The 16,476-nt window shown below is 42.7% G+C and overlaps 1 long non-coding RNA gene across 1 annotated transcript in view; it reads left to right on the top strand.

The window, feature by feature from the left end:
• Positions 1–14,691, top strand: part of LOC122789284 — a 50,626-nt gene extending 35,935 nt beyond the window's left edge. Inside the window, exon 2 of the long non-coding RNA XR_006362799.1 lies at positions 13,865–14,691. This is a non-coding gene — a long non-coding RNA (uncharacterized LOC122789284). The remainder of the gene's footprint in view (positions 1–13,864) is intronic.
• The last annotated feature ends 1,785 nt before the right edge of the window (positions 14,692–16,476 follow it).

Raw genomic sequence — 16,476 nt, 5'->3', positions numbered from 1 at the left:
CCTCTGGAATAGATATCTCTCCTTTTGGGGGGGGAGAAGTTTGCACTGAACCTGTCAGCCAGTATGTTAGCAATGTGTGTAGGTTCAGTAATTTTCACATCATTTTGAACTAATTCTGAGCATATCTGGGAGTTTCCTCCTAGGTTTCTAACATGGCTAAAGAAGGCCTTATGATTGTCTTTAGAGTCCTTGGCGATTTTCTCTCAAAATTTGCCTTGGATGATTTTATGAGAGCTCTTTTTTAGTTATAATGATCAAAGGTGTCTTACCTTTCAAGGATTTTGCTCTATCTTGTAGTAGCTTCCTCCTTTTGTTGTAGAGCTTGTTTATGGCTGGGGTCCACCAGACTGGACGCTTGCCTTTGGTACAGAGAGTCTTAGTTTTGTTTGGGATTGCCTGATCCATGCAGTCCTGTAGGTGCTGGTAGAAGGCATTTGTAAGTGATTCAGCGGTTTGAGTAATGTTTACCACTGGCTCAGGGGCCTTAAAGGAGACCACACTAGTTTTTAGAAGTGTGAAATCGGCTTTTGAGAAGTTTTTCACTGTGGTCTTTTTGTTTCAGGTGGGGCGGGATGAGGACCTCCAGCGAGATTAGTTTATGATCTGATCTCACCAGTGAGGGGTATACTTCCGGTGTTGAACATTTTGATCCCATGTTCGTGATGATGAGATCAAGTATGTTTTCACCTCTTGTGGGGATGGTGACTAGTTGTTCCATGGCATTTGAGTTTATGAACTCCAGGAATCTTTGGGTTAGAGTGTTCGGGCTTGAGTAGTGTTCCCAGTCTATATTAGGGTAGTTGAAGTCACCTAGTATGATGGTGTTTGGAGATACATTTATCCCTCCAATGATTTCAGGAAGGCCATGTGAGGTTCCTGAGTTTGAGAGGGTGGCCTGTAACATGCTACAAATTGCAGAGCAGTCTTGCCTATGGTTAATTGCACCTGGATGGTCTCCGATGCATCGTGCGTTGCCACCAACCTTGAGGTGTGGGTGTCCTTTATGAATATGGACACCCCCCCTCCTTTCTTGGTGTTGTCCGGATTTTGGGGCGGACGTATGATATGAGGTGAAACCTGTTAGTGCTGGGGTGCTCTCAGGAGCCTTGAACCAGGTTTCTGTCACAGCACAGACATCAATGTTCTCCATATTGAGAAGGGCCTCGAGTGCGTGCATCTTGAGATTGAGACTTCTGGCATTGAGCAGCATTACCCTTAGCTTTTTCCTTTTTGGTGTTCTAGGGTGGTAGGTTTAGAATTTGAGCCTTGCCTAAAAAGGCACTATGGGGGTGGCAAGAGCCTTTGCCAATATCCGGAAGCCCAGGGGTGACAGGTGCAAGCCGTCCCTTGCGAAGCAGCGTGGCTTGTCCAGCATGTCATCCCAGGCAGACAGACATTGGATCCCCTTTGAATGACACCAGAATTTAAGCCAATTATTAAAGCTGATCATCTTATCACTGTATTGTGGCATCATTCTAGGTGAAGGTAGGATACTGCTCAAGGTCAGGGTCATACCTGCCTGGGCTACATAATCAGAGAGCTCCTCGGTGTCCCTTTTCATGTAGTCCAAGGAGGTGCGTCTCAGGTCGTTGACACCAGCGTGGACAATGACTGAGTCGTACTTGTACCTGCTGTTGAGAGACCTGAGTGCTTGCGTTATGTGGCGGATTCTAGCGCCCGACAGGCAGCTTACTGTGACCTTCTCCTTACTCAGTCTGGTGAGCGGGACGTCAGTGTGTCTGACTATGGAATCACCAATGACAAGTGTGTCTGGCATTTTGTTTGGCCTTAAGGGCTGTGACTGTTTGACACTCTGACTGTGTGGTCTATGTGTTGCATGTGTTGGGTCGTGAGGTGGTAGTTGTTTGGGTGTCTGCTTTGGTGGCCTCTGCTGTTTTGGTAAATTTTTGACCAGAGCCTCCGAGTATGTCTTTGTGTGAGTATGTGTATGATTTGAAGTTGTGATGGTACCATGTGTGACTGGGTATGTATTGTGTGTGGTTGCCTTCTCCTCCTGTCTGGTCTTGCCAGTCCTATGTTGAGAGAGCTCAGCCTCCAGTTTGGCCGTATAGTTGCATCTCGCATGTATTTGTGTTTTGTGGGAGAAGGAGAGGATTGTCTGTGTACATGAGGCAATTGTAACATTGCCTCAATATTCCCAGGTTCACCAGTTGAGCTGGAGAGGACACTAGCAACTGATCCCTCGACATACTAGAAGTAGTAGATAAAGAACTTTCAAAGGACTCCGGGGGAAGTGGGTTTTGGGCTGGTGGGGTACTATCTATAATAAGAGTGCTTTATCAAGGTGCAAGTACTGTAAGAGTAAGTGCTAGGTTTTACAGATAGAGAATAGTCTACTTGGGAATCAAGTAGAGATGAACTTTTCAGTTATAGGATATGCTGGTTAGATCAGCAGTACAGTTTAGCGTGTTTTATAGCAGGGGGCTGAAGGGAGCTAGGAATTGGCCCAAAACAACCAATGGACTACTAGTTTCTGGCTGAAACTTCACCAAATTGGACAAAAAGGCCGCTCAGTGCTTCCCACTGGTAAGCAAAGAAACTTCCCTCCTTCCTAATAAGGCAATGGATCAGTAACAGGAACTAAAAACAAAGCCCAGGGATCAGCAACTCTGAAACTGGACTACTCTAGTTCAGTAAAGTGGGAAAACAAGAGATTTTTTTGTTTTATTACAGAGATAAGGAAAAAAACAGACAGTAAATGCTATAAATGCTGTAAATCGGCTAGCGCACTTTAGTGTGTAGCCTACAGAAACAATTTGCAACAATTAGTAACTTAAAGTGCAATAAACAGTGTAAAATGCAGAAATCACTTAAAGTAGCAGTAAAACAGGCGAAATGCAGTCGCTAGCTTAACAGTGGGAAAGCCACAAAAAATACTTATATCTGGTAGAAAGTCACTCTTTTAGCTCTCTGCTGCTTGGATCACTCTGCAGGCCACCACAAGGATCTGTGCAGAGTTGGTACAAGCTGGAAAACACGTGTTTAGCGTGTTTTATAGCAGGGGGCTGAAAGGAGCTAGGAATTGGCCCAAAACGACCAATAGACTACTAGTTTCTGGCTGAAACTTCACCAATTCGGACAAAAAGGCTGCTCAGTGCTTCCCACTCCCACTGGTAAGCAAAGAAACTTCCCTCCTTCCTAATAAGGCAATGGATCAGTAACAGGAACTAAAAACAAAGCCCAGGGATCAGCAACTCTGAAACTGGACTACTCTAGTTCAGTAAGGTGGGAAAACGAGATTTTTTTTTTTTTTTGTTTACAGAGACAAGGAAAAAAAACAGACAGTAAATGCTATAAATGCTTTTAAGTAGCTAGCACACTCGAGTGTGTTAGCCTACAGGTAAAACTAAGCAACAAATAACTTTTAAGAGTGCAAAACAGTTAATCAACACAAAAACAGTTTAAATAGAATGCAGAGCTGTATAAACAGGCTAAGATGCAGTCGCTAAGCAGTAAATATTCAAAAGCCAGAAAAAATACTTAAATCAGTTATAGCAAATACAATTATAACAAATGCTCTGAAATATACTGTATATTTCCAATATGTTTGAGAAGGACAGTCAGAACACAAGAAGGTTCAGGCGAAGAAGAAAAAAAAGTTTTGTTTTACTTTTTGAAAAGGTAAAAGGAGGAACAGAAGGCCTTATCAAATGTTCTCTCTGTATTAAGAAGAATGAGCTAATGACACTAGACTGGGAGGTGTGTCACAGTAGGGGCGGGCAACTGCAAAGCCACCAAGTATAAGAGCAAGACACCAACAGGGAGGGACGGTGGGACAAAATAGCCTAAGACAACAAGCTATGAAAGTTTTTAAACAGAAAAAGATTTCTGAAGATTCTGAATAGACAAAGTGCTTTATATATATTAAATTATAAAAACAGTAATCTGTTAAAATAATCAAAAAATACTTATATTTTGTAGCTCAGTTGCGGTCAAACAACTTCTCCAGCCTGCACCAAAGACCAGAACAACAACTTTTTTTTTACAAGAACACAAAAGAACCAGCCCCCACTAGCCAAGAGATAATTACACAGAGTAAATGTTTCAGTTTATACAATAGCCTAAGACAACAAGCTATGAAAGTTTTTAAACAGAAAAAGATTTCTGAAGATTCTGAATAGACAAAGTGCTTTATATATATTAAATTATAAAAACAGTAATCTGTTAAAATAATCAAAAAATACTTATATTTTGTAGCTCAGTTGCGGTCAAACAACTTCTCCAGCCTGCATGGAAAGGATATTGTTCTTGGAATCTGTCTCAAGGGAAGGACACAGCTGTGCCCTCCTTACCTCTATTCCTGGATTACCTAGCAGAGCTACTCAACAGAGGCATATCCTTCTCCATTAAGATGCATGTCTCTGCCATCTCAGCTCATTATAATACTGAGCCACCTCTATTTTCTCACCCTCTCATCAAACAGTTGCTGAGAGGGGCTAGCAACTTAAGGCCCCCTAGGAGAGCACCCACCCCTGCCTGGGACCTTAACTTTGTACTGGAAAAGCTCACGCTACCACCTTTTGAACCTGCAACTTCAGCAGAGTTAAAATTCCTCTCTTGGAAAACAGCCTTGCTTTTAGCCATAACTTCAGCAAGAAGAGTGACCGAGTTACAGGTACTAATGGCTGTGGAACCCTTCAATGTTAAGTTGTCTATCTCGCCTTCATTCTTGCTGGTTGGGTTTGGAACCGATCCTCGGCTCCGACTCGGCCATCTTCAAAAGCTCGGGAGCTGCTTACTGGCTCGAGGCCACCCCCTGTCCCATGATGCCTGGCGCTAGATACCCAGATCTCATTTGCCGCTTCTGCTGCGAGGTTGTTCTGCTGGCTCAGGTTGTATAAAACTTATTACTAGTTTTTTCTGTCATAAAAACTGTTAGTTTAGTGTAGAATTCCCTTTTTAATTATAACTATTGTATTTTAGTGTTTTCAGACATCCTTGAGATGCTTAGGCAGAGGGGGAACTGGACTACCCTAGCCCCTTCTGAGGACGAGTCGGTATTCCTGGATGCGTTTGGCTCCCAACCTTCCACCTCCTGGGTGTCTCTGCCATTTGACCCACTGATGGCTGTTGTGGCTCGAAGGGCGTGGTCAGCTCCAGATTCCATGGAACCAACCCCTAGGAGACCTGCTAAATTCATAACGGCTCCAGAGGACAAACAATTTTTGATGAAGGGCATCCCCGTTGATGCCATGGTGGTTGCAGCGGCCACGAAAAAGGAGTTAGCTGAAACTTCTTCATCTGTTCATCCTCCTAATAAGGAGTCTAGGACGATGGACAGATACGTGAAGCGGATGTTCGCTTCAGCGACCTTCTCCATGAGGTCCCTGAATTATTTGTGCCACTTCACCTGTCTTCAGAGGGATCTCCTTAAAGAGCTTGGAGATGCCCTACACGATCCATCAGCTGAGGGGGCTCAGGCTAAGATGGCTTCCCAGCTGGTGACTCTAAATTCAGTGGTGAACTCCTCCATGAGGCTCATATCTTATGCTGCCAATGGTGCGAGTAGAGCCGCAGGCACAGGCGTTGCCCTGAGGAGGCACGCTTGGATGCAGCTATGTAACTTTGCGGAACCTTTAAGAGCGTCTTTCACCAATACCTCCTTTGATGGATCCGCCCTTTTTGGATCACAGGTGAAGGATACCCTTACAAGGTATGAGCAGGAAGGCAAGACTCTCTCTCTGCCATGGGAGTCCGTTTTTTCCACTCTGTCCAGACCCTATCCCAAAGGTCAGAAGAGTGGAAAGATCTGGTTCCAGAAATCCCAGGGAGCCTTGCCGGACACACATGGTGAGTTCCCGTCCAGGGGCAGAGGAGGGAACAATAACGGACGCTGCCCCCATGGCAGAGGGGGTCCGCAAAACCAGGGCAGCAGAGAATCCTTCTGTGACTAGCCCTTTCAGCATCACTGAAGGGTTGCCAGGCTGCCCACCTCTGGAGGCAGTCAGGGGAAGATTATCACTGTACCCAAAAGCCTGGCAAGAGATAACTTGAGACAAGTGGGTACAGTTCCTTTTATCCGGAGGCTACAAAATCCCTTTCCTGTGCCCTCCCTTACTGTCAAACAAGTCCCTTCCAGATGTTCCACCCAGTCTAAGGGATCAAGCAGTTCAAGAAATTTCAAAACTGCTAAGAAAGAGTCATCCAGGAAGTCCCAGCAGACCAGCTAGGATCCGGAACTTACTCAAGGTTCTTTTTGGTACCAAAAAAGACAGGGGACTGGAGACCCATTCTAGATCTCAGCAGACTAAACATGTCTGTTCGAAAAACCAAGTTTTGTATGGTCATGCTACAGTCCATTCTACCCTTTCTGGGTCAGGGCAATTGGATGTGCTCTATAGATCTTCAGGATGCGTATTACCACATCAAAATGGACAAGCGCTCCAGAAGATTCCTCCGCTTCTGGCTGGGAGCCAGTCATTATCAATTCAGAGATCTGCCCTTTGGTCTCACCACAGCCCCCAGGGTGTTCACCAAATGTATGGCAGTAGTTACCGCTCATTTCAGACGGTTAGGATTCCAGGTGTTTCCATATTTAGACGACCCCTCACTTCTTCCACCAGGCATCAACTTCGGCTAGCCAGAGACTACACTATCCAGACTTGCTCCAGGCTAGGTATCACAATAAATTTTGAAAAATCTGCATTGTCACCCTGTCAGTCTATCACCTTTATAGGTGCAAATTTAAATACAAAAGACATGTTGGCGAGCTTCCCACCAGACAGAATACAAGTAATTCGCCAACATGTGCAGGTCTTATTAGCATGCAGAAGAATTCAAGCCAGGTTCATCCTCCAATCTCTAGGTCTCATGGCAGCAGCAATCGTGCTCGTTCCTCTAGCTCGTTTTCACATGAGGATTCTCCAGTGGCTTCTCTTCACCCAGTGGTCCTTACAGCAGCTTCCTATGTCTCACATGATTATGATCACAGAAGCATGCAAAAAGCACCTTGCATGGTGGATGGTCTCCACATCAGTACCTCAAGGCAGACCCTTTGTCCCATCACCTCCAGTTGCTACGGTAACCACGGATGCCTCCCTGATCGGGTGGGGGGGGGCATTATCAGAGCAGGACAGTCCAAGGCATCTGGCAACCTCACGAGTACCATCTGCATATAAACGTCTTGGAGATGAGGGCTGTGCTTCTAGCGTTGCAAGCTCTTCAGGACTCTCTTCCTACCGGGACCATTGCAGTTCAAACGGACAATATGTCGGTAGTATGGTACATCAACAAGCAGGGCGGAACCAGGTCCTACCCCCTGTGTCGAGAGGCACTCACTCTGGCAATGGGTGATCTCTTCCCAATGGTTTCTGATCGCAGCGCACATCCCTGGGAAGTCCACCGTCATGGCAGACAGGCTCAGCAGAGCAATTCTCATGCCTCACGAGTGGTCTCTGAATCAGGTAGTTGCACACCAAATCTTCCGCAAATGTGGTCAACCTTGCTGCGACCTTTTTGCAACTCCCTTCAATAGCAAGTGCAGCAATTTCTTCTCTCTCCGTCCACTTCCCGGACATTCCCCCAGAGACTCTGTAGTCCACGATTGGCCTCAGGGACTTCTTTATGCATTCCCTCCAATTCCGTTAATTCCCAAGCTAATACAGAAAGCTACCACATTGGGTTGCAAAATGATCCTCATTGCTCCGTACTGGCCTCAACAGATATGGTTCCCATTCCTGCATCATCATCTTCTCGAGCAGCCTTGGACTTTGGGCTTAGTTTCAGACCTCCTGATCCATCACTCAGGCAGGCTGCAACAATCCCTGCAATCTCTCCAGCTCACTGCTTGGTTGCTCCACTTCTGACATTAGCCAGGCTTCCTGATATCTCCCCCTCTGTGCGCGAAATTATCTTATCGCACAAGTCTACCACTAGAAAAACTTACACTAGTAAGTGGAAACGTTTTTCTTCCTCTGCAGAGGCCAAGAGTATAGACCCTTTTTCAGCCCCTGTACACCATATTTTGGAATTTATTGCAGAACTCTTTCATGCTGGTTCCGCTTCTGCTACAATTAGAGTTCAGTTAGCTGCAATCTCAAATTTTCACATTGGCTTGTTGGAAAACAATATCATGTCTCATAAGCTATGTAAAGCCTTTCTCAAAGGGACCACCCTGCTCAGGCCCCCAGTGAGAGATCCTCCCCCTCCGTGGGATCTAAATTTGATTTTAGCTTCTCTAATTTTGCCCCTTTCAAACCTGCAGCATCCTGTTCCTTGAAGTTTTTATCTTGGAAAACCCTCTTTCTGGTAGCTATTACTTCAGCCAGAAGAGTTTCAGAACTTCAGGCTCTTTGTACCCATCCTCCGTACCTAGTGTTCCACAATGACAGGGTTACTCTCAGGACTAACCCCTCCTTCCTAAGGTTTCTTCAGAAAGTAACTTGAATCCGTCCATAGACCTTCCTGTGTTTTTTCCCAACCACTCCCACCAGGGCGGAATATAAATTGCATCAATTAGATGTTCATAGGCAACTACGCTTTTATTTGCACAGAACTAAGGACATCAGGAAGTCGGACCAACTTTTTCTCTTATGCTCAGGGTAAACAAGGCCTTCCAGTCTCAAAAGTAACCTTATCTAGGTGGTTGACTTCGATTATCACATTTATCTATCAACTGAGGAACAAAGAGTTGCCTGTCAAACCAAAAGGTCATTCCACCAGAGCTTTAGCCACTTCTGTCGCCTTTCAGGCTAGGTTGCCCATGGAATCTATTTGTGCAGCTGCTACATTGGCCAACCCACATTTATTTATTTATTTTATTTTATTTTACATTTGTTAACCGGGAGAGTCCGACTGGATACATGTCCATTTTCAGCGGAGGCCCGGGGAGAAAAGCTCCAGGTACATAACAGACATATGAACATTGTTAATGCAAAAAAAGGAAGATAGTTGAGTTCTAAATACAATATAAAGATGCATCACATCTTGGGAAAAAAAAAACAGCAGCAGCATATAAAAAAAAACATAGGTCAGTTACAAAGGCGCCTTGTTAAAAGCGTTAAGGATAGTGAGGTAAGAGAAGGGTAAATGATAGTGGTTAATCAGGTTTGGAACAGGGACATTGCCAGAGAGTATTGAGATGGGGTTTAAGCTTTTTTGAATTGTAGGAGTGAGGGTTCTGAGGTGAGCATGGTCGGTAGGGAGTTCCACATTTTACCTACAAAGTTTGAGAATAGAGAATCCCCAGCAGAATTATTGGCTTTGGTAGTTTGAGCTAAGATCTTATTGGAGGAGCGTAAAGATTGCAGGTTAATATAGGGGTGAATGATGTTTTCAGAGCTGGTGTTTTCTCTGGGTGATACAGTATCTGGTGAGCCGTTTTGAGTTGGTTGAAATGGAGTTGGCTGGAAAACTCTAACCACCCTAGTTGCTTCAAGTTAGTGCAGTGGTGCGTTCTAAAGGTGGAATTTGTGGCAAATCTAGCTATGTGATTGTAACAAGAAGCAAGTTTAAGGGTTGTCTTGTTTAGGTTTGTAAAGGGGGGGGGCATAGAAAAGAGTTGATAGTAGGTGTGTGCTGGCAATTGTAATTTTAGCATGAGGAGTGAGAAAGTGTTTTACTTTATAGAGAGCCAAGCTTTTATTGACTGTTTTGATCGTAAGATTGGAATGGGTGTCAAATTTAAGGGAGTTATCAATGGTAACACCTAATAGCTTTGTGTGAGCTTCTGGTGATATAGTGATTCCATTGGAGGATGTAATAGAGAAGGTGGGGGGAAGAGTCTTGTTAGTGGGTGAGAAAGTAAGTAGTTTTGTTTTTGGGGTTGAGAACTAGTTGTCGACTTGAGAACCATCATCTATTAGGCTGAAGGTACCTTGGGTTGAAGCAGTGAGGTCTGCCAGGTTGGAGGCAGTGCTGATGATAGTCGAATCATCTGCATATTGAATGCATGTGGCATGGGGGTGATTGTGGGCAGGTCATTAACAAAGATGGTGAAGAGAAGAGGGCCAGGAATAGATCCTTGGGGAACTCCAAGTGTAACAGGTAGGCATGTAGATAATTTGTCCTGCCATAGAACAGCCTGTTGCCTATTGGACAGGTAGGATTGGAACCATTTCAGCGTGGAATTGCTGAGTGATAGTTTTTAATGTATGGAGGAGTTGAATGTGGTTCACCATATCAAAGGCCTTGGAGAGGTCTAAGAAAAGAGCAGATGATAGTTTATTATTGTTTCTGAAGTTATTGATGGTATTAGAAAAGGATAGTAGGGCTGATGTGGTACTGTGATTTGGCCTGAAGCCATGTTGGGAGTTGGCTAGAATTTTATTTTTGGTGAGGTGTTCCATCAGTTGTTTGTGGACACACTTTTCCATAATTTTGGCCAGGGGTGAGAGTATAGCTATAGGTCTGTAGTTGGTTAGCTCTAGTGAGCTACCACCTTTATGGAGAGGAATAATGTGGGACATTTTCCATATGGAGGGGATGAAGGCTTCTGACAAGGTATGGTTTATGATTATGGAGACGGGATAGGAAATGGCCTCAGCTGCTTTTTGCAGAAACTTTCATTTCACATTATAAAGTGGATGTGGTCTCCAGGAGCAGAGCTGATTTTGGTTCCATGGTTCTGAAGAGTTTGTTCCGATGAGCCACCCAGGTTTTTAGGTGCTAGGGACGCTGTCCCAACCAGCAAGAATGAAGGTGAGATAGACAACTTAACATAACAAAGTTATGTACCTACCATAATGTTCCATGTTAGTTGTCTTTTTCTTGCCTCCCACCCTCCATCCCCCTATCCTAGTGGACCGAGAAGAGTTCTTTATGGTTTTTCACTGGCTGAGTCTTCTCTGGCCGTTCCTCTCTACCCAGTAGCCTCACTGGTAGGCTTTATATATTATAGGATAGGATTCTTTCCTTTTTACATTGGCAGTAAGACTTACCAAACGAGATATGGGTATCTAGCGCCAGGCATCATGGGATAGGGGGTGGCCTCGAGCCAGTAAGCAGCTCTCGAGCTTTTGAAGATGGCTGAGTTGGAGCCGAAGATCAGCTCCGAACCCAACTAGCAAGAAAGAAGGTGAGAAGAAGACCACTAACATGGAATGTTATGGTAGGTGCATAACTTTTTATTTTCCATGCTGACAGCGTTTCCCTCAGGACTAACCCATTATTTATGCCTAGGGTAGTGTCCAGTGTAGCTCTAAACCAGTCCATCCATTTACTTACCTTTTTCCCTAACCCTTAGAATAAAGGGGAAAGGATTCTGCACTCCTTGGACATGCACAGACAGCTCAGGTTCTACCTTGACAGGACTAAACCCTTCAGAAAATCTGACCAGCTGCTAGTCAGCTCTGCTACAGGGGCAGAGGGTAAGGCCATTTCAAAGCAAACTATTTCAAAATGGATAGCTCATTGCATCCATTTCTGCTACAAGCACCATGGAAAACCTACCCCACAGGGGATCAGACCACATTCCACTATGGCTACTTCCACCTCTACAGCATTTCTCAGGGGCGTCCCTACCAGAGAGATCATGGAAGCTGCAACCTGGAGTTCTGTTCTCACCTTCACCAAGCATTACCATTTTTTTTCCAAATCCAGAGCATGATTTACTTTTTAGTGGTGGAGTCTCCCACCATCTAATAGCTTCCTATTTTGGGGGGCTCCTGACATTTGGGCAAGAAAAACTGATGTAATGGTGTTGGCTGCCTGTTTTATACCCCTGACATCATGGAAGAAGTGACAGCAACTGACACAGAAATCCTAAAACTCTGGTATTTGGGCTGACTGAGGGCTACCTGCAGGCAGATAACCCAAGTGTAATGACTGCAACAGTGAATACACTCTTAACATCTACATTTATGGTAAGTGTTCACAACTGTACTTTATTTGAGTTCTATAGTCATGAATACACAATGTTAAATTACATAACAGGTAAAGTTTAAAAAAAAATCGGTCATAAAATTAATACAGCATGCAACAGAGTAATTAACTGTCTCTCAACATGCACAAAACAAGTGTAGATAAAATGAAATCCCAAAACGGCCCCCTGAAAAGTCACATAGAACTGCCTCCCAAAGAAAAAGGATCCTGGCAAAACAAAGTTTCCAGTGTGAGCTTTATAAGCAAATGACCCCATAAAGCTACATGCTGTCTTCTAGATGCCCACTGTCTTAAGTTTTGATGCATTCAGGCTAGTAAAGCCAAATGCCTGTAGTCGCAGAGATGACATGTTTTTTCTTCTTGTTTTATAAGTTCATCACTTCAGCATCAGGCGATAATTTGGGTATTCTCTGGAAATGCACATCATCTAAAGAAAGTTTGATGCCCATAACAGTAGGGTGACTGCAGAGTATTCCAAATAAGAAACAAATAAGTGAGAAGAGATTGGGCAAGTCTTGTAGATCTGCCAGTAACAGCAATAATATATTCTAATTGCATCAGAAAAGTAGAAAGGAAGCCATTGGAATGAAATTTTATCATTATTAAATTACAGTAGCTGTGAACTAGGTGTGCAGCATTACAAAAGTTAAATATGGTAATATGTTTCATTGTTTATATGCAGGTTCATGTTTTTAACTGCTAACATTAAATCTAGCATAACATAAATTGCTCAATTCCCGTTCTTCTTAAACCTCACTCTTCCTTCTGGGCATCGTTCTTTATGGATTGCTGTCACATAATTTCGTCCTTCGCTTTGCTAAAGATCCTACCTTCAGTTCTAAGATCCTTCCATTTAGTTGTTTTTATCTGAGCCTGTAAACCAGGTGATGCTCCATTGCAAGACTAAGTGAAAATACTGGCTGAAAACTTTTGTTGATTTTTCACAGGTAAGTTTGACTACAAAAGACCCCTTATTACAGATGAAGTAACTGCTGCAAAAAAAAAAAAAAAAAAAAAAACTTAAGTTCTGCGAGATTTCATGCTGGTAACAGCAGCCAAGTTGAAAAAATGGGTATTTTCTGAGAGTGGGCAAGACCCTAGGGCCCCCATATGGAGGCAGGTTATACCACAACCCTCTTCTGAGCACCTCAAAGACAAAACAGACACTTGAACATGGACATAATAACTTTAATTGGACCAACATATGTTTTGCAGTTACTCAAGCTGGCATGGGTCCTTTGTTAGGAGTTAAGTTACTTATGTTAAATATTGCTTAACTATCCACTTGTGCCTAGAAAGGCAAGTAGATATATATTTTTTCCAAACTGGCCAAAAATACTGTGCCTAGAAAGGCAAGAGTAACATGCGTATTCTGACAGTTAAATGGGGAATATCAGCTTGTCATAATGGTTCACATATCCACAGATTAAGTGGAAGACTACTACTGTAGGATGTGTTGGTTTGCTGAAATGACTGTACGTGAAAGCATTGATTTGAATTTCAGTGGTATTTTCCAATGTTCACATACACAGGCACATTTCTGCAGTTATATGAAACTCAAGTCTTGTGTTTTTGCATTTTTAATTACAAGTTAGTGTACCTCCTTTGCATAAAGCCTGTTATGTTCTGTGCATGATCTTTTTCCATTTTTGACCTGTTTGACCAGATTTTCACTTTTGCACACTTAACACTTGCTCAGTCATAAGTTTAAGCTAGATAATTTGTTTGCTGTATAGATAATGCTTTAACAAGTGTTTGATATGTTTGGTAGCCTTCCTCTGTGCCTGCATTTAGATAGCATTTGTTTTCTGCTTATTCATAGCACTACTGTTTAGTCTTTTGCTGTTTGCTTCAGTCCAGTTACATAACCAGCTACTCTGTTTTGAAATACTTGATGGTAACAAAGTAAATGCCTTGTGTTTTTAGCTTGTAAAACTCAAATTGTTGAAGATGAAAGGAGCAGTTGCTCATTAAAAAGAAACACTAGTCTGATGTGAAAGCTTCAATTTTTTTTTCTTTTCAGCAAACCAGATTTTACCCCAACTAAAACTCATTGCCTAGAAATGACACTGGATGCCAGGAAAGAAGAAATTTGGGGAAAGAGAAAATTTAACCAGAAAAGAAGGAAGAAAAACTCTTGTCTGGGGAGAATATTTGAGCTGTTCAGCAGGAAGCCATCTATGTTTCAAACTTGGTACAGGGAATGACTTAAAGTAATTTTAGAGGACTAAAGTATTTCACAGTTTCTCTCATTTTAAATATGGGCACTTGTTTAAAGTCACAAAAGGTTAGATGAAGCTTTACCCATTCAGATGATGAACTTGTAAAGCTGCTAAAGTTGAAATAAAGAAAAGACTAGCTGAGCAGGAATCTTCACAAGAAGAGTGGTTTCAAAAGAAGTTGTGGAGTACTATGATTTATCCCAGATAAAAATCACTTTAGCTAGGAGATCTAAGTGATTCCTTCTGATGCCCTACCTGTGGAAAGAATAAAGATGACTTGTTGGAAGCTTTAAGTAGTTTATTTAGTTAAGGTTGTAGAGGGATGGGTGAGTGTTCTTGTTCTAATACATTATGTTCAACATGTCTGATTGCAGACAGTGGCGGGAGTGTACAGAGTAGCTGATTGGGGGAAAATTTGAAAGATGGAAAAACCAAGGAGCTAATCCCAAAGCTTGGAGTGTAGTCCCTTATTTGAATATTCCCAAAGGCCCTGTGAGGGTCTACCAACTCAGCTGCCAATGAAACCTTATTCTTTGTTAAAAGATGTTCATTTTTTTAACAAACAAAAGTGAGTTACTGCTATAAAACTGTATTAAAATATGCCTGAGCTTTGATCAGGTCCATCTAATAGTGGTTTACAGTTTGTTCATTAAAAGTGCATTCTTTTACAGGGCTGTCACCAGACCTTTATTAGCCTGTTAGCATCAAATATAACATAAGAGGGTGTATGTGCTGTTTAGGCTCTTATTTCTTGAAGTAAATTATGAAAACTTTATTATAGAACTTTTGCCAGTCTGACTTGGCCTTTTCATTTGTATGTGTAAAATGAGACCACCTACTTTTATGGTGTTCATATTTCCAGAAATAGATTAATCTTCTCTTTGGTAAAAATAATTGCAGCTGCTGCTTGAAAGGGGCTTGTATACATGATTTAATGTCACCAGTCTGCATTCTTTAGTGAAGACCGACTCTGTTAATATGCAGGGGAGGTAGTCACTTAGAGCCATACCAGGTGACTACCTTTTTTTTTTTTTTTTTTATAAACAAAATGTGCATCCAGAAAACTAGCTTACAGTGGAAACATGTTACAGTACTCACGGATGTGCACAAGTAAGCTGAAATTACAAGTAGAGTTTGAGACCGCTGAAACTTCCTTTAGTATAGGTGTTTTGTGACCATGGAGTAAAAATTCAACCAAGTGGTAAACAAAAAAACAAAAAAATAATCCTTGTTTTCCCGCCTCTCCTCGACTAGTTTAGACCAGTTTACAGACATTGCTGTATTCTGGGCTGTGGTGTAGTTCCTGTGTTGTCCATTACCTTACTTGGATAGAAGGAAGTTTCTTTGCTCACCAGTGGGAGTGGGGAGCCTTGAGCAGCCTACCTGTCCCTGTAGGAAGTGACCTCAGCACAAGAAGCTGTAGTAATTGGTTGTTTTGGACCATTTCTAGCTCTTTTGTAGTTCACTGTTTAAAATCCGCCTCTGGGTGTTTTTTTCTGACTATACTGCTCAGACAAGCTCCTCGTGGTTCTGCAGAGTGGTCCTAGCAGCAGGGAAATCAGAAAAGCAACTACTTTCTGGATTTAAGTATCTTTGCTTTTTTTTCACTTGGAATAGCTTCTGTAGCTTACCCTGAACTAGCTTGAACTGTTTTTTAACTGTTTGCTGCATTATTTTAAAATCTGCACTTAGTTACATTTTAGTCGAATTTGATCGAAAGTTTGTTTGTTTGTTTAATTTAACTGTGGAGGCTGCCCACTAAAGTGTGCTAGCCTGTGTAACTAATTTATCACTGTTTCTGCATTTTCTGTGTGTTTCTACCAAAAAATCAAAAAAAAATAATCCTTGTTTTCCCGCCTCTCCACGACTAGTTTAGACCAGTTTACAGGCATTGCTGTATTCTGGGCTGTGGTGTAGTTCCTGTGTTGTCCATTACCTTACTTGGATAGAAGGAAGTTTCTTTGCTCACCAGTGGGAGTGGGGAGCCTTGAGCAGCCTACCTGTCCCTGTAGGAAGTGACCTCAGCACAAGAAGCTGTAGTAATTGGTTGTTTTGGACCATTTCTAGCTCTTTTGTAGTTCACTGTTTAAAATCCGCGTTTGCACGGCTTTGCACATAGCCGGTTAAACAAGGTTAAACTTTTTCTGGCTCCGCCAAGTCTACTCTTCAAATTTTCCCTTAAGGAAGCTCTACTATTAGTATAACCAGACTACTCACTATATTATAAGCCTAGCACTTGTTCTCAATACTTTTCTACTAAGTAAAGCACTACATCTACTTACCACCCCTGTGAATATCCACTTCCCTTAAAGGTACAACACTCCCTTATACTGTTCTAGCATGTCGAGTGGTAGATTACTGGCGTCGTCTCCAATTCAGCTGGTCAATCTGGGTATCTTGAGACAGTGCTACA

This window comes from Protopterus annectens, chromosome 14.part0, assembly GCF_019279795.1.
Source record: "Protopterus annectens isolate FY-2018-M chromosome 14.part0, PAN1.0, whole genome shotgun sequence".
Lineage (NCBI taxonomy): Eukaryota > Metazoa > Chordata > Ceratodontiformes > Protopteridae > Protopterus > Protopterus annectens.
This window is presented reverse-complemented; position numbering and strand designations above follow the sequence as displayed.